This window comes from Marmota marmota, unplaced genomic scaffold (assembly GCF_001458135.2).
Source record: "Marmota marmota marmota unplaced genomic scaffold, marMar, whole genome shotgun sequence".
NCBI classification, from domain to species: domain Eukaryota; kingdom Metazoa; phylum Chordata; class Mammalia; order Rodentia; family Sciuridae; genus Marmota; species Marmota marmota.
In genome coordinates this window covers 42,972,156-42,995,123 of record NW_026000174.1, presented here as the reverse complement: position 1 = coordinate 42,995,123, position 22,968 = coordinate 42,972,156, and the positions used below count along the sequence as shown (strand labels likewise).

Here is a 22,968-nt window from a genome sequence, read left to right as displayed (position 1 = left end):
AAAATACATACCTCCCTCTGTCAAGTCCTGGAAATGAACTGTGCTAATGTTTACTGAGCACCTACTAAGTGCCAGAAACAAGAACTCCCACAAGGATCTTTTCTCTCTTCCTCATGGTTTGCATTGTATTGTTCTGATGCCGGGAATGGAAATTCCTTGGGCCAGTGCAGATGAAATAGAGACTGAGCTCTTGCTCATGCTAAGCAAGAGGGGGCCAAAGGCAGGTGGTTTCCTGCTCTGTCTCCGTCATTCAGGAGCCAGGTTGACGCTCTCATTCTGCTTTTCTTTGTCTCATTTTCCCCTTTCACCTCCCAGCTCTCCTTTCTCTTGGCTGGCTTCCCCTGTGTGTTTTGTGGGTGGGTCTGAATAGCCACCCAAACCCCATTTGCCAAGGGCCTTTTGTCTCAAGCCCCCACCCCCTGACCTGGCAATAGTCTACTCCTTTTAGTTAAAATTCCCTCTACAACACCAGAATTTCTAATCAACTTGTAGAGCATCTGCCTTTGAGTCAGGAGCATGTCCCTTGTCTGCTGTGGAGGAGGAACAGTAGTTAAGGGCAGAACAAATAGTATGAGGATAATGATATCCGTTTGGTGCATTTTTAAAACAGGTGCTATCCTTCCCATTTTATAGATGAGGAAACTGAGGCTAATGGAGGTTAAGTAATTGATCAGAGGTCAGCTGGCAAGGCTCAGAGGCAGGAAACACTGACTTCATACTCTTGCTTTCCACTTGATGTGCTGATTCTGCAACATCCATGCATTTGTTACATAAGAAATGTGAAAGAGTAAGCTCAACACCCAGGCTGATGGCTGGTTGATTTGGCTGAGAACCCAGTGACTAGGCAGTGCAGATAATGCCTGCCCCGGTCTCTCACCTTTTTCTGTTCCTATTTAGGGATACTGAACGAATACACCCCACCCTCAAATATCAGAGATGAAAGAGAAGACTCTTGCTTCGTTTTGAGTTTTGGAAAGAGCCCAAAGGATATATGACTGAAGGGTCCTTAGAAATAAAAGACTTGAACAGTGAGGCTGGATAAGAGAGAGAATCAGAAATGAGTCCTTTCTTCACTGCCAGAGGCTGGAGACCTGTGCCTCCCATTCCCAGCTCTGCCGCCTGCTAGTCTGGGTGGCTTTGGGAAGATTGCTTGCCTGTCTTGATCCTTTGTTTCTTCATCTGTAAAATAAGGATGATATAGTTTGAAAAATTTAAAGCAGTCAGCATGTGCACCCAGTATAGATGCTTACATGCAAAGGTGATCACACAACTGTCAATTCTCTCTCTCTCCTGTCATGCCAAGACACTCAGGGTTGGCTCCTTAGTAATTACGGCCTTGCTGTTAGCAGTTGTTTTGGGTGTGGGAATCCCCTGGAAAATTCCACCAATCAAGGGGCTCCAGCTTTTCTTTTTCCAGCATTTCCCTCAATTAGGTAAAAACTGCACCCCATGATTGGGTGAGCAGTGCCCCTTCCCTCCATATGGTTCCGACAGACCTGCCAATTCAGCACTATTCTGGGCCTCGGCAGTCATGGTACCCATCGGCCCGGCTTCCCTGATTGGACCAGGGATGGCACATGACTAAAGTAGACCCATGTGAATCTATATTCAGATATTTGTTGACTGGAGCTCTTGCTCTTTGGGGACAATGTGAAGCCACAAAGGCTTGGGTGGCCTCCATCATGCCTTCTACTGCTGCAGGTGGAAATGTCTGTAGGAGCAAAGTGAGGCAGCAGGAGAGAGCCAATGTCTGAGAACATTTCTGCAATTCCTAGAGTTCCCGAGGCCATTCTTGAACTTCACAATTACATGAACCAATAAATTCTCCTTTGCTGCTTAAGTTTCTTGAGCTGACTTTCTATCACTTTCAACTGGAAGAACCTGGAGAAAAAAACAGAGACTCTGTTTCCCCTATTCAGGAATGGGGCATGGCTCAGGTCCCACTGATGCCCATGCCCAGCCAGAGCCATTTGGCCATTGAAGGCCACAATATGTCCCTGGAAGAAGCAGTACTGCAAAAGTGACTTTTCAGAAAGTAGGCATGAGTCCTTGGGCCCACTGTCTTCCTTCCTACCTCCCAAGCCGTGACATTGGCACAAATGCAGAGAACCTCATGATCCACTAGTACCATTCCTGGCCATGGCCAGCACCTCCTGTTAAACTCTGGGTACTGTTTGAAAAGCATGCCCCATTTCCTATCACAAAGCCACTTAATTGGATTATAGATGCTTGCACTCACAATTTCCTTGTCAGTACAAACTGTCACTGATGATTTGGAATGTGCTTACTGTCGCAGTTTTGACTCAGGAAGTTCCCCGTCTCTCTCCACAGGTCCAAATGTTTGATTTCAGCCACATCTGTAATCTGTACCTGTGTGAGTGCCCTAAACACAGCCTCCCCATCCTGCTTAGCCTCCATCTGGGTGTTGATTCATCTGGAATTTCTCCAAGCCTCCTCTACCCCATTTCCAAAGTGAGCCTTAATGAACAGCATCCCACGTTCTTCTGCACCCAATATACGGTCTCACTAAGCAGCCTCGAAGGATGGACTTTGGAATCAGATATATTCATGTCTGAATTTCAGTGCTATCAATAATTACTTAGGAGACTCTAGACCAGCCTCTGTTTTCTCATCTATAAAATGGAGATGTCCTAGGTTCCCAGACAGGCCTGAAAGGAGATTCAGATACATGTGGCTCATGTTCCCTCCTTTTCTAGTTCCCTCCTCTTGGGTTCCTCTGCATTTGCTATTTTGCATCAGGACCAAGTGCCTTCTGGGTCGTTCTGTAAGATGTTTTTAACAACTAGCATATATGTACGTGCACTCGGTCATCGTAAATTTTATTAAGAACAAAAGACTAATTATAATAAAATCTACAATCCTCTTCATTGTAAAGTCTATATAGCCAATTGGTTCTCACAGAATGCTTTTGATTTGGGGCTGAATTCTTCTATCCCTAGCCGACCTTTAGCGGCAATTGACACACAATGTACTTCCAGCATTGAACATGGGTTGATGTTAATGAGTAAGAATTATGTGGTGAGCTAAAAAGAACAATAGTTTTTGAATCCTAGAAGACCATTTCCCCTATTTTGTGCTACTCATGCTATAGACATAACGTGCTTTGAAATCTAATCTCCATTGTTCACGTGCTCTTAAGCCTTTAGCCCAGGAATCAACCAATTCTGTCTCTCCAGCCAAATCTGGCCTGCTGCTTGTTTTTGTAAATGAAGTTTTTTGGGACACAGCTATGCCTATTCATTTAAATATTAGAAATGATTACTTTTGTGCTACAGAGCAGAGTCGAATGGTTGTGACAGAGACCAGATGGCTTACAAAGAGTAAAATATGTATTACCTCGCCCTTTATAGGGGACGTTTGCTGGTCCTCTTTTCCTGTCTCCATAATCAGTAAAAGAGTAAATTAATCAATAAATCAAAACGATAAATTTGTTGTGTTTGTTAATTTCCATGGTATAAATACTGCCACCATGGCTAGTTTTGAGTACAAAGTACTTGACATCCCAGAATGTAGAGGCAGAAGGACATTCACAGAACATAGTATTCTCACTGCTCAGAAACAATACATGTAAATAGCCACGAGAGCATAGGGAACAGTCAAAGGAAGTAAAATAATTAGGAATGATGAGTTTTGAGTATTTATTGCTTTGTTTTAATGTAATTCATTAATTATAAACCCATATAACTTAATTTTAAATACTGACCATCCTTAATAACCACTGGTAAGAAGTCCTGAAAAATGTGACCATTGGCTCTGATGTTCACTGGAACAGACTGGCTCACTGTTCCTAAGGAGACCTGGGACTGTTTCCATGCTGGGGTTTGGGCATATAAAAGCCTGACTGGTGATTTAGTTGGAGCTGGGGTGAGCAAAGGGCTGTGGGAGAGACCAACAGCAGGCAAACAACAAAAGAGCAGAGCAGTCCTCTTGAAATTTCTGTTGGTCTGAGAATCAACGTAGAGAAGAGGATGTGGTCTGTGAATCTGATCTAGTTCTCTGGCAGAAGGTGCATGCCTGTCTGAGGAAAAGGTCTACAGAAGATAAACCTAAAAGAGCCGAAAGGCCTCCGGATACACCGGCTTTGCTAGGCAACCTCTTATGCCATGGGACTCAATCAAGCTCAGAGTATTTCCTTAGCCAGGTGCAGCCAACAAAGGAACACTGTCATCTAAGATGGAATGGTGGTGGTGGCCATCCAGCATGGGTTCAGTGGAGCATTGCATGGTGCCCAGAGCCATTCTGGGTACAAAACCAGTAACACTTCCTTATAGGATAGTTTTGAAGATAAAGAGACACCTGCACGCCAGGCACCTAGCTCAGGATAGGGACTTACAGGCATTTATTCATTCTGCTCTTGTTTTCTCTTTCTCTGCTCCTCCAAGGCAGCTCCCTCAACATTATATCTTGGTGCCTATATAACTTGCTTTTCCTTTAGGTGTCCAAAAGGAGAAACTTCCAGCTTTGGTAACTCACTGAACATCAGTGGAGCAGGAAACTTATATGTCAGATAGTCCTCACTGCCTGATAGCTCACCCTAAAATGCAATTAAAACAACAATGTTCACTTTTTGCTCCTGAATCAATTATCTTTATTGGATAGTTCTTTTAGGCACCATTGGGTTTGCTCCTGCACCTGTGGTCCTTTTGTTGTCTTTATTGATCCTGGCTGGGTTCTCTCACGTGTCTGGGGCTTTGGCTGGGATGCTGGGGTGATGTGGCTCTGTTCCGTGGGTTCTCAGGCTCCAGCAGGTTAGCCTGAACTTGTGCTTATGGCAGAGGGAGGATCTAAGAGCAAGCAGCATCGCAAGGCCTCTTGAGGCCTAGGCTTGCAATTTGCACACGGTACTTCTACTGTATGTTTGGCTATAGCATATCACAAGGCCTGTCCGGAATCATAGAGTGGGGGACTCTGAAATTACCAACAAGGGGTATGAATATAGGAGGCCATTAACCAGAGCTGTCATGATTAATTCTCCACAAAGTCAAAGTGTCGGGCCTGCCTATATTATATTCCCCACGAGGATACACACATGATGGTTCCTAAACAAGGCTTCTCAAGACTCAAAGTCTTCTCAAAGACTCCACTTTGCTCTAAGTCCTGCTGCGTCTCCAGGCATCGCAGGCTGTGTGCATCTTGGTCTTTAGGTTTTCCTTTTTGGGAGATTATAGATGTGGCTTATTTTCTTACAAATAGTCTTCCTGAATATGAAGTATCTGGGGGCAGATCCTCACTAGGATAACATAAACTCTGGGAATTGGATAAGTATGGACTTGGAATGTTATTAATTTCAAGGGCATACACGTCTCCATTTCCAGTAGAGTCCCTCCTCCTCTCTAATTCTCTCCTTCCTGGCTCCCTGCACCTCCCTGTCCTCTTGGTCTCATTCACTCTGGAGAGTCCTTTTTTGTGTACCTGCATTAGATTGGGTTCTCACAAAAGCAGACCTTGAAGCAAGAGTTGAGTGTAAGTGTTCTATTTGGGAGGTGATCCCAGGACACATCAGTAGTGGAGCAGAGAGGTGAGACAAGGAGGTGGAGGAGGCCGGTACAGAGTACACTAAGGAGTCACTGCTGTTGGCAGCTGAGGCTTAATCCCACCGGGATCTCTATGAGATGGTGTGGAACACACTTGGGTTGTCTCACTTGAGGGCAAGAAAGCTAGAATCATTACCCTGTCACTTCCGTCCATTGTGGCTGAGGACTGTTAACCTTAGAATTTCTGGCCTTAGGGGTGGGGCTTCCTGGCTGCATCACAACATGGTAGAACAATTGTAAGGGAAATAGCTGCCATCTGTTGGCAGAAAAGACCACGTGATGAGACAGAAAGCGAGATTGAGGAGGGCCCAGACTGGCTCTTTTTTATAACAATCCACCCTTGTGGTACTAATCTAGACCCACGAGAGCTAGAACTTCCTTGGAACTGCATTAATCCATGCATGATGTTAGTACCCCCCTGACCTACTTGCCTTCTAATAGACTAAGAGTTTCACTGCCTCCCAACACCCCCATAGTGGAGACCAAGCTCCCAGAGTGTGAATCCTTAGGGAACAAGTCCCATTCAAAGCATTAGAAGAGAGAAACATGCAGAGTTTCAGTATGACCCTCCGGCACATTGGGAAGTGGGAAGTGCTGAGCAGATATGGACGGGGCACTGAGGACATCGCCACAGCCCCTTCAAGCATGCTTTGTCTTTGCCTCTGCCCGTCATCAGCGCTCTCCATGTATTGTCTCATTTGCTTCATGGCCTCAACACCCATCTGTGGAACAGTGACCTTCAGATCCGTCCCCAGCCACACCCTCTAGCTCAGGCTCCAGGCTTCTCTCTTCAACTTGGGTGTCCAAAGCCATCTTGAAGGAAACACTTTCAAAGCTAACTTATCACTCTTTCTTTCCTACTTCAGCCCAAACCAGATTTTCCTTTTATAAGCTCATTCTTGGTGGATGACATCACGTCTTGTCATTCTCCCAGGCTGGAAATTTCAGAAGCATCTCTTTGCAACAGCCGTGTGATTAGACTTTCTGCTACCAAATTCTCCTGCTGCAAACCATTCAGTGTTTAACTGCTAGAACTGTTTTTGTACCATGTGTTCACACCCTTCTCCTGTAAATGTGTCTATTATCTGCTGTAAAAGACGCCATCTGAGGTAGCAGTCTTGCTGCTAATGAACTGGAAGTTACTCTTATATTCACAAAGATGAACCTGTTGCAGCCATATTAGCTCTAAGACGACTCCCACCACCACAGTTAATGGTATAAATTGCTCTCTTTTGTCTCCCAGGGATTTCAGATTAGGCTCATAGTTCTTGAATAGAGAGAAAGTGTAACTCGAGCTGGATATAGCAATATTTCCCCTATCATACTGACTGAAAAGACAGAAACCTGATCTGTAGAGAAAGAAGAAAGAAGCTATAATGGACATGTTTTGACTGCCCAGTATCTCTGTGGGAAATCACGCTTCTCTCATTCTCAGTCAGTAGTTCTGGTAGGGATGGCTCCACCATGTACGTTCTTGAGAGAGAACGTGCTTGAGAGAGTTCTGCTCCCTTGGCTACACTGATTGGTTCAGGGTCAGACATGTGACCCAGGCTTGGCCAGTCCTGGTACTTTACTTCCGAGTTGCAGTAATAGGCTCAGGATTCAGGAGGGGGGTCATGATCCAGCACCAGGCCACTCAGTCATCATCCCCAGGACATCAGCAGGAACTATCAGAGGCTCTCTTTTGGCTACAACCACTAGTTCTCTAGATGATATGAGATGTGAGCAACCATGTTTGCCACCATATAAAAAAAAAGTCGTGTGGAAAATGAAACCAAGAGAAAGGAAAGAAGAGCAAAACAGAAAATGACAGAATCCTCGTGCAGGCCCCTGCACCCCTGCATCTAACAATGACTGAAGTTGTTTTTATTCCTGGACTGCTCACCTTTTTAAAAAATTATTATTATGGCAACATATCCATAACATAAAGTTTGCAGTTTCAATTTGTAAGTGTGCAACCCACGGTGTCAAACACATTCACATGGTGTCGCTAGCGTGTGGTTCCACTGGGGACGACCATTCTACTTCTTTCTCTACAAATCTAGCTACTGTAGGTTCCTCACCTAAGTGGAATCACAGAATTTTCCCTTTCGTGACTAACTTATGGGTTAGTCACATGGGTCCTCGAGAATCCCCCATATTGGCTTCTTTTGAGAGCCAGTAAGTTCCCTTTTTAGCTGGAACTATTTTGTTTTATTTCTTTCTCTTATGGCCCAAAGGATCAGGCCCGTATAAAGCAGACATGGAGATATAAATCAAAACCAGGATAAAAGGTAGAAGAGGTTTCTTTAGATCCCCTGTTCCCAATTCCAGTCCCTTTTCCAGGTCTGTCTGCATGGAGTCCTTGAGCTCTGGGAAGACTGAAGATCATCTTTTTCTTTTAAGCTAACTCATTTGGTTAAAGCCAAGGAGTTGTAACTAACCCATCTCTGATTCCTCCTGACATAAAGCTTCTCCAATCTGAGACAAAGAGTCTCCATGATCTTTGGGGCCTGTCCCGTCCAGATGGATCCTGTTCTCAGTGCTCACTGAGCACTTGTCTTTACCAAGTAATCTCCCTTCCCCCTGCCTCAATGCCTGGGGTTGTCCTCTCTGCCTAGAATGTCCCTCTTTTCCTAGCCAGAGAACTCCTACATGGCCTTCAAGACCCCACTCAAGTGTTCCTTCTTCTTTATAGGCTTCTCTGGCCTCCTTTTCATACTCCCAAGCCAAGGATGCCAAGATGCAGCTGTTTGCAGGTTGCTCAGCCATGGGACCAGGAGGCCCATGAGGGATCCTAGGGCATTAGGCCATGTTGTCATCTTCACGTGCCAGGACCTAGCCGTAGTTGCTGACACTTAGTGACTTTTTGTTGAATAAATGAACATAAAACATTATTTGATCAGCCTGAATATTTGATATGCACATAGTTAGTGCACTGAGGATGTTTAAAAATATTTTGTCATCTGAGTGGGTTAAATGTGTCCTGGGAAAGCTTTTCAAAAATTATTACTTTTTGTATTAATAAAAATCTGGAGCAAACTTTCAGTTCTGTGCAGATCCATTAGCAAATGTCTCTAAGAGTGTAATCCAGATTCATGAGCCATGACCATATTTGGTCAGATGTAGGATAGCATTTTCTGTGACCTAACTTGTTCTTTGCAGCCTGTATTCTTTTTAAGGACATACAGTGCAGTCACTTGCTAATTACATTGGATTATTCCTTAATCCTTATAGTCCTGGGTGAACTCTAGAAATAGTAGGTTTCAATATAATGGAAAAATTCACCTCTCTTTGCCACCTGGACTTGTCTCTTTTTGCTCCATCTGTCTCACTGATATATTTGAAAGACATTGGAGCAATAATGTCCAACTAAATGATTCATTCTACTACGATGGTAACTTCTCCATAGATTTCTTTGGCTTTAGATGTTTTTACTTGTGGAATTCATCAAACCGTTTTATAGTACCCTCTGGCCTTCCCTGGCTTTTGAAAGAATAGGGGGGTATTTTGTCATCTGAAAAGTGTCATGTCTTTGATTTTTTTTTTCACCCACTGGTCTTACGGTTCACACATACAGACTATTTTCTTCAATTGTCTCTGTTCACCAATTCTTTCTTTTTCCCCAAAAGTAGTTTCATGATTCGGGTAGCATAACATGTTCATTTTGAAAACTTGGGGAAATTCAGAAAAGGATCATCATTAACAATCCCACAGAGACAAATTTTGATAAGAGACTGATATGTTCACTATTTGCTAAGAAACTGGTATATTTTGCTTCCTGTGTTCTTCTTCCTTTAAAATATTTTATTGAAGTCTAACTTGCAAGCCACACATATTCCAAAGTGTACAGTTTGATGAGTTTAGAGATATTTGTATGCTCATGAAACCCCCACTACAATCAAGCTAATAGGCATTACCACAATCACCCCCAAATTTTCCTGGTATCCTTGGTAATCCCTCCCTCCTGCCCTTTCCCCATCCCCCACCTTCAGGAAACAACTGATCTGCTTTCTTTCATTAAAAATTAGCTGTCTATTCCTAGAAATTTATGTAAATGAAGTCATATAGTATGCCCTTTTTTGGGAAGGAGTATAGTTCTGACTTTTTCTATTGATATAGTTGTTTTTAGATTGTCTATACTATTGGTTCCTTTTTATTGCTGAGTACGATTCTATTGTATGATATACAACAGTTCATTTATGAGCCTGGACCCACATTTGTGTTGTTTCCAAATATTACAAACAAAACTGCTATGAATGTTCAGGAACAAGCCTTTGCCTATTTTTAGATTGTGTTGTATGTCTTCATATTATTGAATTGTAAGTGTACTTTATATATTGCAGATCCTAGTGCTTTATCAGATATAATTGGCCATTGTTTCCTCCTAGCCTGTGGCTTAACTTTTCATTTTTATAATCTGGGTTTTGGCAAGTGTCTTAGTCTATTTGGACTGCTATAATAATATGCCTTACCCTGGGTAATTTATAGCAGCAGAAATTTATTTTTCATAGCTCTGAAGGCTAGAAAGAAAACTTGGTATCTTTCTGCCCATTGACTTGTATGATCCTCAACAAGTCACTTTCTTCCTGAATCTCAGTTTAAAAATCTGTAAAATGGGGATAATGGTTATTGACCCTATTTATTTGACAGGGTTGATATAAAGACCAGCTTAAGATAAGTAATATCATTTGTGATTTCTTTTCTCTGAAAAGTTGGAAGCTTGAGAGTCAATATCAGTTTCTCCTCACCATCACCCCACATTCAAACACCTCTTAGATTTAAAAAAATTTTTTTTTGTATTTTTTTGTTGTTTTGTAATTTTTTGTTGTAAATGGACAGAACGCCTTTTATTTGTTTGTTTGTTTGTTTGTTTGTTTATTTATTTTTATATATTGCTGAGGATGGAACCCAGTGCCTCACACCTGCTAGGCAAGTGCTCTGCCACTGAGCTACAGCCCCAACCCCTCTTAGACTTTTCTTTAATCTATTGTTCCCTGACTGTCCCCACCCCCACTGTACTGATTCAGACTGGATCCTTCTCTGACTAGACTATTATAGTATATGTATAAAAATTTATGTTAATTTTTAAAATTGTCTTTGGATTGATTAATTGACTACTACACTCACAAAGGGACGTAATTGACAATCATAACAAGAAATACATTTATTATGTTTATCAGCATAGAAACAAGTTCGTGATCTATAATTGATTGAGGAAAGCAGTATAATCTCAGCTTATTAGAACAAAAAAGTCTGCTTTCTGAAAACTGTAAAGATGTCCATCAAAGAGTTCATTTTGACTATTTCTGAGTTATGGAATAAAGGGGAATTTGAATTTTCTTCTTTTTAATCTGTATTTTCTACTTGTCTGTGATGTGCATGCATTAACTATAATAAAACTAACTATTTAAAAATCCAAAAGAAGTAAATGATTTTTAAAATAGCTTTAAAGCCACCCAAATGTGTGGCCTGATACCAGGACCCTCTGAGCTGGGGAACTTGCCTTGGATGGTCACCTCTTGCTGGGACTGAGACTTCCAGTTCTTTCAGTTTCCAACATCACACTATAGTGATAATAAAAAGAAAGAAAGAAAGAAATGTTTCAAAAAGAAAAACTGTTTACGCTCTATCTTCCATCTCCACTTTTACCTCTCTAAATGTGAAATCTTTGGAGTAAAGTTATTTCTGGCACAAGTGGTATTCCAAATCCTTCTTCAATGTGCTGTAGGTATTTTCTGCAACGTGGTGGTTTAAAAGAAGGTTTTAAACTGTGGCTCCTCGCCCTGTGCTATATTTGCACAGGACTGATTGCCAGGTGCATTGGTCCAACTCAGCTTCTAGACTCACTTTTTCTCAGCAGTCCCAGGAAAGACCACCAGATCCCAGATCTGCTTAATTTTAAGGACTTGAACTACCTAATAACCTTTGTACAGAGATAGATACTTTCTTTGAAATCTGTCACTTGGAGAGCAGCTCCAGGAATGGCAAAAATCACACAGCTGTTATATCCTTAGTGTAGATCCGAAGTTTCTGTCTAACGGAGACTCTCAGAGCTGTCTTTAATGGTTGATTCTGCTTCTTGATGTCTGAAAAATCAGCATCTACTGCATTTACCCTTTAAGATGTATTTTCCTGTTAATTGAGCATAATGTCACGGTCTTCTTATTTTTATCCAAAATGTTTTAATGAATTTGTGTCATATCCTTCATTCTTTTTTTTTGCCTTGAATTTTTCATCAGATTCTTTTATGTTCACTTTCTGAACACAGATTTGGAATTTTTTTTTTTTGCTTGTTATATAGTGTGCCTCTTGAGACATGTTGGATTTTCTTGTCATTTTGACACTGATGTACCAGAATGAATTTCCTATGAGAACACTGTTGCAAAGAAATTGTTGTGCTCTGACAGCAGATGATTTTCATATTTTTATTTTCTGCATTTGGGACCCCAATGCATGCATGTTGAAAATCACAGTAGTGATCATCGGCAGCCAACTGGACCTGGGCATTTTTCTAATGTAAACTACTTGCTCATTATATTAACTTCTTGTATTTGGTGATCAGCAACTTGGTTTAGAAAAATCATTTTTCTTTTTTTTAATATTGCTATGTTGTCCTGCATGTATGTGTGTGTGTGTGTGTGTGTGTGTGTGTGTATATATATATATATATATATATATATATATATACACACACACACACATACATACATACACATAGCATGATGTAAAGAATTATTTAAGTATTTACTCAATCTCACCTCTTGCTAGACTTTGGTTCTGAGAAATTTTTCTTGTTATCTATAATAAAATTTGTCTTTGAAGAGAGTCAAAATGTGCTCAAAAGCAACATGAAACTAATCAAAGAAAAAAACTCAGTATTCTTCAGGTTGTGATTGTTCCAAATGTGGGGATGATCAGAAAACACTCCTTCCCATTTCCATCTTAACTGCCCCCCATGTCTTTTGAAAGAAAAACAGCTTATGCATTTCAAATAAATTTACTTCTCTGCACGGCCATTTCCCTGAGCTTTGGGATAATATTCTTCTTGAAGTATTTGGAAAGTATTGGCTAGATCTAAAATTATACTCTGAAAATGGGACAAGAGCCCAGGTCCATGCAGAATGGTGGGTGCCTGAGGCAGAACCTAGAGAGGGTGGTATGATTTATGGTGGAGGCTCCAAGGTTTCATCAACAGCCTCAAAGGTGGGAGGGAGCTGATGGAGGCACCTGCTCTTTGGTGCTGTTACCATCCAACACCATCCTTTGTCAGAGGTGGAAGCCAGTCAGCCAGGAAAGGACCAGGTATCTGTCCTTTGAGCTCCTCTGTGAATAGCTCTGGAAGCCACAGCTGTGATGTCCGCTGTTCCCACCTAGCCTGGGTCTCATCATCTTAGCAATCTCCTGAGGTTTCTGCATCCACCCTTGGCTTCCCTGGTCCATTTCCTAGAGTGCTGTTCTTGAAATGCAGCATGATCAAGCCTCCACCTTCCCCTAGCAGCATGGCTTCTCATCTTTTAGAGTAAAATACAATTCATACATGATAAGGCCCATCCAGCACCATGTTCATGGTCCAGCAAGTGACCTCACCTGCCTCCTCTTTTCCATTCCTCAGAAGCTTTGTGCTTCCCTGGTCTCTTGCTAGATCAGGTTTCTTTATTACAGCATCTCATATAACCACATCTATCAATTTCCTGCAGAATGCTCACTCTCTGTGTGTAATGAAGTATTCAACATTGGCTTTCTTTGATTAATGTAGGATCCACCAGAGAAGAGAACCTATTCGCACTGTGGTATCACCAACACCAAACCCAAGAATATGGCTCAATTGGTAAAGCTTAAAAAGTCTAGATTGAGTTACCAGATCCTATGGAACAGATCTTAGCTGCACAAACTGGTTACACTTGAATCATTGCCACAAAGGGGCCAAGCCAGACTTCTGTTGTACCTGTTATGACAACGCAGTAAACACTAGTTAAATTACATTGACTTCAACTTCTCCTGGCTCAGTAGCTGGGCCCATTCTCTCTTCCTTTTGAAGCATATCCACAGCTATTCCTGGAAGTTCCTAAAGTGTAGCAGTGGCCAAACATCATCCATCTGGTTCTTTCCCTCCTGCTCTGTTACCCTGGTTCTCGTGTCCATGGCTTTTTGACATCACCTGAAACAACAATGTGGTGGCCTTTATCGAGAGTCCCTGCTGTCTGCACCCCAGCTGGTTACTGCAGTCCTGGTACAGGGATCTTCTCAAAAAAAAAATGTAGCCATAAATATAAGTCTCCACCCACAGAGACTAAAGCTGTTTGAAAAGCTGGAAAAATAAGCAGACAACAATAACTACAGAAATCTTTAGGGTCCAGAAATAAGTCAGGACACATACATTGTGCATTACCTTATTTAATTCTTGTTGACATAGGAAACAGTTTATTTCAATTGGTCTTCCTGGGCTCTGGAGACCCAAGTCATTCTGTAATGACAAGATCCAAATAGGCTTCACTGAAGATAAATGACTTCTACAAAGACACAAAGAAGACGTTCTGAAGTGTTTGTTTCATCCTCATCTGTTGACTTTATTTATGTTACCGTTTAAGGTATTTTCTCCCTGGTCGCCATTTCTAACGTTTGCACTTCTCCTTGTGACCACATATCCTATGAACAACACTCAAAGGCCTCCTTGTGTGGCTCCCAAGGCCTCATGTGCCCTTCAGCTGCCCTTGTGATGCTCCTGGAGGACCCAGCAGGAATTGTGGGTTCCCACCGCCAGCCTGTGTTTATTCTTAGTTGAAGGAGTGTGGGGATGGACTTCCTGCCAGACTCCCGCCCTGGCATTCCAGGTAGCTATGGCCCATTCTGTGCTATTTATAACAAGTGACGAAAATAGCTGCAGCCCTCTGAAAGGTGTCGTAGTGCCATCTGCCCGCCGGCCTCACCCCCCCTTGACAGATGGTTTCTCTTCCAGCCTCCGGAGGAGGCAGAGTTGTGTCCTCACTCAGACCAGAGACCGGGGGTGGCACTGAGGCAGGGCTTCTGCACAGGGGTCCAGGCCAAGCCTGGTTATGGATCCCCTGAAGGAGGTAGGCCTTTGGAGGAGAGAGGAGAAGGTAAGACAGCCCAGTCGTTGGAATTGGCTGCTAAGTCAGGGTGAGGATCACAGGCAGTGCCCATCTGACCCTGAGCTGTGGTTGGGTTTGAGACTCATGACTCTTCAAGCCTGAGCTGGGGCTGAGTCTGGGGACAGGAGGTGAATGGACTCATCTAAAGGGTCTGTAATGAAGGGCAGAAGACAGGCAGACCCCTGGCCCTTCCTAGCTGGGTGACTGTGAGCAGCTCCTCTCTGGGTGGCTTCCTTTTCTAAGGAGGTAGCCCTAGAAAACACTGTCACACTCAGGTGTATCAGAATCACCTGCAACTTGTTAAATAAAGATGCCTGCGTTTATTTATTTAGTTTATTTTTTATGCAGTGCTGGGGAGTGAAGGCAGGGGAGGGGGGTTGGGGGTAGGAAGGATAGCAGAGTGAATCAGACATTATTACCCCACGTACACATGTTACTATGACCGGCATGATTCTACATCATGTACAAGCAGAAGAATGAGAAATCATATTCCATTATATATGATGTATCAAAGTGCATTCTATTTTCATGTATAACTAATTAAAACAAATTTAAAATTTGTGGGAGGCCAACCTTACGGGTGACTGAGTTACGCTCCCCAGCTGGGTGCTGAGGCGCTCAGTCACAGAAATGGGTGTGTCTTGCTACAGCCCCATGGGTGAAGCTATGCTCACCTGTTCCTTTGTAACATAACCCCTTGCCTTGTTTAGGATAGAATCTTCCATGGAAGTGCCTTGTGTGTGTCCCCTCCTCTTACTGTGCCCTTGGGTGTGGCCTACCCAGGTGTCAGTCAACCTGCTGACAGTGGACATCATGAAGATAGACTCAGCCCCCTGAAACCTGACCCCTTGCCTCATTTGAATAGCTTCTCCTCAATAAAAGGGGTCAGCGCGTGCTCTCGCTCTCTCTCTTTCTGCAGACCCTTAAGGTCAGAGGAGCTATCACAGCAACCCCAAAGAAAAAGGTATTTGTGTCTCTTGTGTGGTTATTTCGTGCAGCCCAGTTAGCCCAGTTTAACTAGAGTGACCCCTGAGCCTTTTAGTCGCGAAAACAGAAACCCGGCAAAATTTTTTTTTTTTTAAATAACAACAAAAAAAAAGATGTCAGGTGCCATCTCAGCAGACTGACTCTTTAGGTCTGAGGGGAAGTTGGGGATCCATACATTTACCAGGTGCCTTGGGATATTCTGATCTTCCAATGCTGTATTCCTTTATTCTAAACTTTTCTAAATTGGGGGCAAGAATGCATGGGAGATAGGCATTTACCTCATGAGATGATGGGGCAGTGCCAGAATCAGACACTACCAGTCACTTGCTGCGTACACCCCAGGAAGCCTTCAGTGGGGGCGTTATTCAAAGGTGATTTTTGAGATGGAAGGCGGAATCTCCGGGCTCAAGTTCATTCCCCTCTACATTCTGTCCTATGTAGCATTTCCTTTTTCCCTGGTGTGATTACCATCCCGCTCAAAGATCACAAACTGGGATCCCGAAAGACAAACCCAGGGAGGCCATGCGTGAGTTTGTCTGTCTGGTACTTTTTTTTTTTGTTGTTGTTGTTTTTTTGTTTTGTTTTGTTTTTTTAAAGAGAGAGTGAGAGAGAGAGAGAATTTCAACATTTATTTTTTAGTATTTGGCGGACACAACATCTTTGTTTGTATGTGGTGCTGAGAATCGAACCCGGGCCGCACGCATGCCAGGCGAGCGCGCTACCGCTTGAGCCACATCCCCAGCCCTGTCTGGTACTTTTCAGAAGTTTGAATCTGTCTGGCGTCAGACTGGGCACTTGCTCTCTGGCTCCGCACAGGCTCACCACATCCCACCACATTAACACCCAGCCAGCCCCGAATCTTTATGTTACCTGTTGGGACCCTGATCTAATTCTAGATCTAATTGTGCCTCTCACCCCGTATCTCTAGCCCAAAGCAGTCTTCTTGGCTCTAGACCCATGTATCCAAATGCCTCCTGGGAGACAATCCAGATTATGTGCCTAATGGAAGGCCTGGTGGGATGGGGCTGCACATATGCTAATCATATTAATGATTCTGTGTTCACGTTTCGCAGAATCTCACAGGCACATAAGCTCACCCTCTGCAACCCTGAACTCCTCACTCGCCTGCCTCACCTGCACCTCGTGCCTCCGCCCCACATCTCCTTTGCCACCAGTGGACCTGTCAGGACGTGTCCTAAGTCTGGGAGCCATCCTGGCCTCTTTTCTGTCCACTCCAATTCATCATCAAACCTTCTGCTAAAAGGTTCTCTTGAATCCATCCGGTTTTTTTCCCATCTCTGTGGTTGCTCCCTAGTCCAAGGCACTTTTGCCAGAATGGTAGGCGTTGCCGGTGCTGTTCTCCCTGCGGATGTTATTGTTTCTGTTGGAACCCATTGTCCCATCTAAAACCACGGATTACACTAAACACACCCATCTCTCGCCTCTCCCTTGCAGTACATTTGTTGGCCTCCCATTGTCCCAGGATGAAATCCAAGTTCTTTAACAAGGCTGCTCCCAGTCTGGCTGCTCCTCTCCTCCCCACCTCCTCTGCAGTCTGTGCTCCAGACCCTGGGGACTTCTGTCGTCTCTGGGATGTGCCCTTCTCTCTCTGGCCTCTGGGCCTTCATACACACTGTTTCTCCTCCTGGAAGACTTTTTCTCCTTCTATTGACTTGAAGAACTCCTACATTTTCTTCCTGTCTCATTTTAGCTGTCACTCCTTGGAAGGTCGTCCCAGATTCCCAAGACCAAGTAGGTCTCCTGCTCTGACCTGGCAGCACCCCTCTGCTTTCCCGAGCATCACATCCATCACATTGCATGGGGATTGCTTCCTCTCTAGACTAAAGCTACATGGGGCAGGGCCCATCGCATCTAGCCTGTTCTCTGCTCTCTCTGATGTCTAGCACATACTTGGAATGTAGTAGGTACACAATAAGTATTTGTTGAGAAAAGGAGAGAAGAAGGACAGAGTGCAGTGGGACAACCTGACTTTCTCTTATTCTGCAGTCATAAAGGAAGAAGCATTTTGTGGCCAAGGGGAAGACAAGAGCTAACACACACTCCCCCTCGCATTGAGAACTTCTGAGGTCAGGAATTCTCTCTTGTTCAAAGATGTATCTTCAATGCATCAATTAGCTTCACATTACTATAACGAAATACTTGAGATAACTAAATTATAAAAAGAAAAAGTTATTTTGGCTTATGTTTTTGAGGTTCCAGTCCATGGTTTGGAAGCCCCGTTGCTTTGGGCCTCTGAAAGGGTAGTACATCATGATAGTGTGTGATGGAGTGAAACCCTCATGAAACAGGATGTGGAAAGGAAGAGGAAGAGACCTGGGTCACACAATTCATTTTTTTGGCGTGGGGGTGGGGTGGGCAGTACCAGGTATGGAACTTAGGGGAAGTTGAACACAGAGCCACATCCCAGCCCTATTTTTTAATTGATTTTTTAAAAGTAAATGACAGCGGAATGCATTACAATTCATATTACACACATACAGCACAATTTTTCATACCTCTGATTGGATATAAAGTATGTTCACACCAATTCGTGTCTTCATACATGTTCTTTGGATGATGATATCTATCACATTCCACCATCATTGCTAACCCCCTGCCCCCTCCCTTCCCCTCTCACCTCTCTGCCCTATCTAGAGTTCGTCTATTCCTCCCATGTCCTCCTCCCTAACCCACTATGAATCAGTCACCTTATCAGAGAAAACAGTCAACATTTGTTTTTTGGGGATTGGCTAACTTCACTTAGCATTATCTTCTCTAACTCCATCTATTTACCTGCAAATGCCATGATTTTATTCTTTCATTGCTGAGTAATATCCCATTGTGGATATATGCTACATTTTTTTTATCCATTCATCTACTGAAGGGCATCTAGGTTGATTCCACAGTTCAGCTTTTGTGAATTGTGCTGCTATAAACATTGATGTGGCTGTGTTCCTGTGGTATGCTGTTTTTAAGTCCTTTGGGTATAGACGGAGGAGAGGGATAGCTGGGTCAAATGGTGGTTCCATTCCCAGTTTTCCAAGGAATCTCCATACTGCTTTCCATATTGGCTGCACCAATTTTCACTCCCACTAACAATGTATGAGTGTACCTCTTTCCCCACATCCTCTCCAACACTTATTGTTGTTTGTCTTCATAATAGCTGCCATTCTGACTGAAGTGAGATGAAATCTTAGAGTAGTTTTGATTTGCATTTCTCTAATTGCTAGAGATGATGCACATTTTTTCATATATTTGTTGATTGATTGCATATCCTCTTCTGAGAAGTGTCTGTTCAGATCCTTGGCCCATTTATTGATTGGGTTACTTTTTTTTTTTTTGGTGTTTAGCTTTTTTGAGTTCTTTATGTACCTAGAGTTAGTGCTCTATCTGATACGGAAGGGGTAAAAATTTGCTCCCAAGATATAGGCTCTCTATTCACCTCACAGATTGTTTATTTTGCTGAAAAGAAACTTTTTAGCCTGAATCCATCCCATTTATTGATTCTTGCTTTTAATTTTTGTGCTATAGGAGTCTTATTAAGGAAGTTGGGGTCTAATCCGACATGATGAAGATTAGGGCCTACTTTTTCTTCTGTTAGATGTAGAGTCTCTGTTTTAATTCCTAGGTCCTTGATCCACTTTGAGTTGAGTTTTGTGCATGATGAGAGATAGGGGTTTAATGTCATTTTGTTATATATGGATTTCCAGTTTTCCCAGCACCATTTGTTGAAGAGGCTATCTTTTCTCCAATGTATGTTTTTGGCACCTTTGTGTTACATAAGATAATTATAATTTTGTGAGTTAGTCTCTGTGTCCTCTGTTCTGTACTATTGGTGTACTAGTCTGTTTTGGTGCCAATACCATGTTGCTTTTGTTACTACTGTTCTGTACTATAGTTTAAGTTCTGGTAGAGCGATACCACCTGCTTCACTCTTCTTGCCTTTGGCTATTCTGAGTCTCTTATTTTTCCAGATGTATTTCATGATTGCTTTTTCTATTTCTATGAGGAATGCCATTGGGATTTTGATCAGAATTGCATTAAATCTGTATAGTGCTTTTGGTAGTATGGTCATTTTGATAATATTAATTCTGCCTATCCAAGAGCAAGGTAGATCCTTCCATTGTCTAAGGTCTTCTTTGATTTCTTTCCTTTGAGTTCTGTAGTTTTCATTGTATAGATCTTTTACATCTTTTGTTAAGTTGATCCCCAAGTATTTTTTTTTTAGGCTACTGTAAATGGGGTAGTTTTCCTCATTTTCTTCTCAGAGGATTTGTCACTGATCTACAGAAATGCCTTTGATTTATGGGTGTTGATTTTATATCTTGCTACTTTGCTGAATTCATTTACTAGTTCTAGAAGTTTTCTGGTGGAGCTTTTTGGGTCTTCTAGGTATAGAATCATATCGTCAGCAAATAGTGCTAATTTAAGTTCTTCTTTTCCTATACATATCCCTTTAATTTCTTTCGTCTAATTGCTCTAGCCAGTGTTTCAAGAACTATGTTAAATAGAAGTGGTGAAAGAGGGCATCCCTGTCTTGTTCCAGTTTTTAGAGGGAATGCCTTTAATTTTTCTCAATTTAGAATGCTCTTGGCCTGGGGCTTAGTGTAGATAGCCTTCATGATGTTGAGATATGTTCCTGTTATCCCTCCCAGCCCTATTTTGTATTTTATTTAGAAACAGGGTCTCACTGAGTTGCTTAGTGCCTTGCTTTTTCTGAGGCTGGCTTTGAACTCATGATCCTCCTGTCTCAATCTCCCAAGCTGCTGGGATTACAGGTGTGCATCACCGTGTCCAGCCCACAATTCTTTTTGTTAGTGTGCCTTCAATGACATAAGGACCTCCCAGAGACCCCTCCTACTAAGAGTTACACCACCTCCCAATAGAGCTACCCCAGGGACCAATGCTTTAACACAGTGCCTTTGGGGAACACTTATCCAAACCATAGCACTCAGCATCTAACAAAGGGCAGTGGAGGTTGCATAATAAATGAATTCATCTTGAACATCTACAACTAATTCTAAGAACATCTATAACTAATGAATATATAATCGGCCAGAAATATGCTGTGGTTTTTTTGTTTATTTTGTGATAAGACTTGAGCAACTAGTTGTCTTTTTGAAAGTATGTACACCTATACACACCTTGATAAAAAAATAAAATAAAATAAAATCTAAAAGAAAAGCCATAGTTCAAAAAACTCTCACTAGGGACCCTCTGTTACCACTAACCCAAACACACTGCAAACGTGGGGCATATTGTCTAATGTAATGAAGCTGCTCCACAGTCACAGAATCACCTAAAGAAAATGCAGTTCATCCACTGAACTAAAATATAGATTTTTGTTTCACCATTTGGAAATCTGGGGTGGAGCAAAAAGTGGGAACCTTGTATCTAGAGAGCCTGAAGTTTGGGTTCAAGTCCACCATTTACTCCATGCAACCTTGGGAAACTTGTTCAAACCCTCTGCTTTATTTTCTTCCCTGTAAACTAGGGGAAATTAAACACCTTGCAGGGTTATTTTGAGAAATGAATATAAAGTGTAAAGCACCTAGTACAGGCCTGACATATAACAGGTGCTCAGTTGATGGCTTGGCTTAAATGCACTCCTGCATTTCAATTATTTAAAAGCATCGTGTCTGAGCTCACACAGAAAACAAGGAGCTCATGAAATATTACTCTCCTGGTGGGAAGAGGCACCATTTATTTACTGTCTGCTCTCTTAAAAGAAAGAGGAAAATTGTGGCAGAGCATAGAAAAGCAATAGCAACAGAGAGGCTAGGGGAAAGAAAATGGGAGAATTTGATTCTCACTGGATCTTGGGGTCAAGCTGCAAAGCAAGGTTCTTCTTCCCCCCTCCCCCCCACCTTCTGCTATGCACTGAATGCATGCGTTCCACCATTCATGTGTTGAAAGCTAATCTTTAATGCGAGGGTATTTGGATGGGGCATTCGGGAATTGATTAGTTTCAAGGGCAGGACCCTCATGAATGGGATCAGTGCCCATATAAAAGAGACCCCAGAGAGCTCCCTCATCCCTTCTGTCATGTGACGACACAGTCATGCTGTCTGTGAACCAGGAAGTGAACCTCAACAGACACCACTCTGCTGGCACCTTGATCTTGGACATCCTAGCTTCTAGAACTTGAGAAATGAGTTTCTATTGTTGATAAGCCACCCAGTCTATGATATTTTTGTTACAACATTCCAAAAAAACTAAGGCAGCCTTTTAGTACTTATGAAGAAGCCTTCAGGTGGGTGGCAGGAGGTGCTCAAGGACAAAAGGAGTCTTGTTAATTCAAATGGCTCATCTCTTGAAGCTTTTATTTTATAAAAAAATGAACTTCACTGTCATTTAAAAACGTTTTTCTTCATTTGAAGGCAAATCATGTTCAGTTTAGAACATTCATACAAGTTTTAAAAAAAATCAAAAAACGACCCCCCACCAAAACCCCACATTTCCCCCAAATTCTCCTATGAGATAAGTACTGAGAACATTTTGCAGGTTATCCGTCCAAGGTTTTGTTTAAGTCAATATGGCCATGAGCTAATATGTTCAAGTACAGCAAATGAGATCGCGTGGGACAGGACCTACTGTTCTGTAATCAGATCTTTTTCATTCTACAGCTTGTTCCAAGTGAGGAAGTGAACATATCTAATGTCACCATGGGTGACAGCGATGGGCTCCCAAGGTGGCTGCCCACAGCCACTCAGTGCCCTCTCGGAGTGGAGCCTGGGGTCTGTGTCTGTTTCTCCTCCATGAACAACTTGGTAGTCAGACCTACACACAGCACGTAGCTGTTCCCTCACAGTTAATCCTCACATTCAATCTTAATATATTTTCAAGAAAAGGAGACAATAAGATGATGTGATGAAAATGTTTAAATCAAAATGGGTGGGAAGGTGGAGAGGGGCTGGAAAGCAGCATGACGCTTTCCATTTCCCATTCTCGCTGCCTGCCAGATCTTATCGCAAGTGCCAATTCATTTCTATTCGACAAACTTTAAAAATGAATGAGACACAGCTCCTATCCTTAAAGAGATGGGAATCTGGTAGCAGACGTGAGACACAATAACTCATTGAACCTGATAAATGAGTTTTCTCTCTTATTTAGCACCAAAATTCCTGCCTCTTTCATCATGAAGCAAGGACAAGATGGACATAATTATATTAGAAAAGTCAATGTTTAATGTTGCTATAGTAAATTGTGTACATTCACCTTTTAATTCTTACATTTATGAAATATATAGTAGGAACCGAAGCACAGAGAAGTTAGTATCTTGCCCAAGGTAATTCAGCTAGTAAGTTGCAGAACTGAGATTTATTTTTATTGAT

General features: G+C 42.4%; 1 protein-coding gene across 4 annotated transcripts in view; it reads left to right on the top strand.

Moving 5' to 3' along the window:
• The window catches only part of LOC107135730, a 174,544-nt gene that overhangs the window by 150,793 nt on the left and 783 nt on the right, over positions 1-22,968 (top strand). The window lies entirely within an intron of this gene.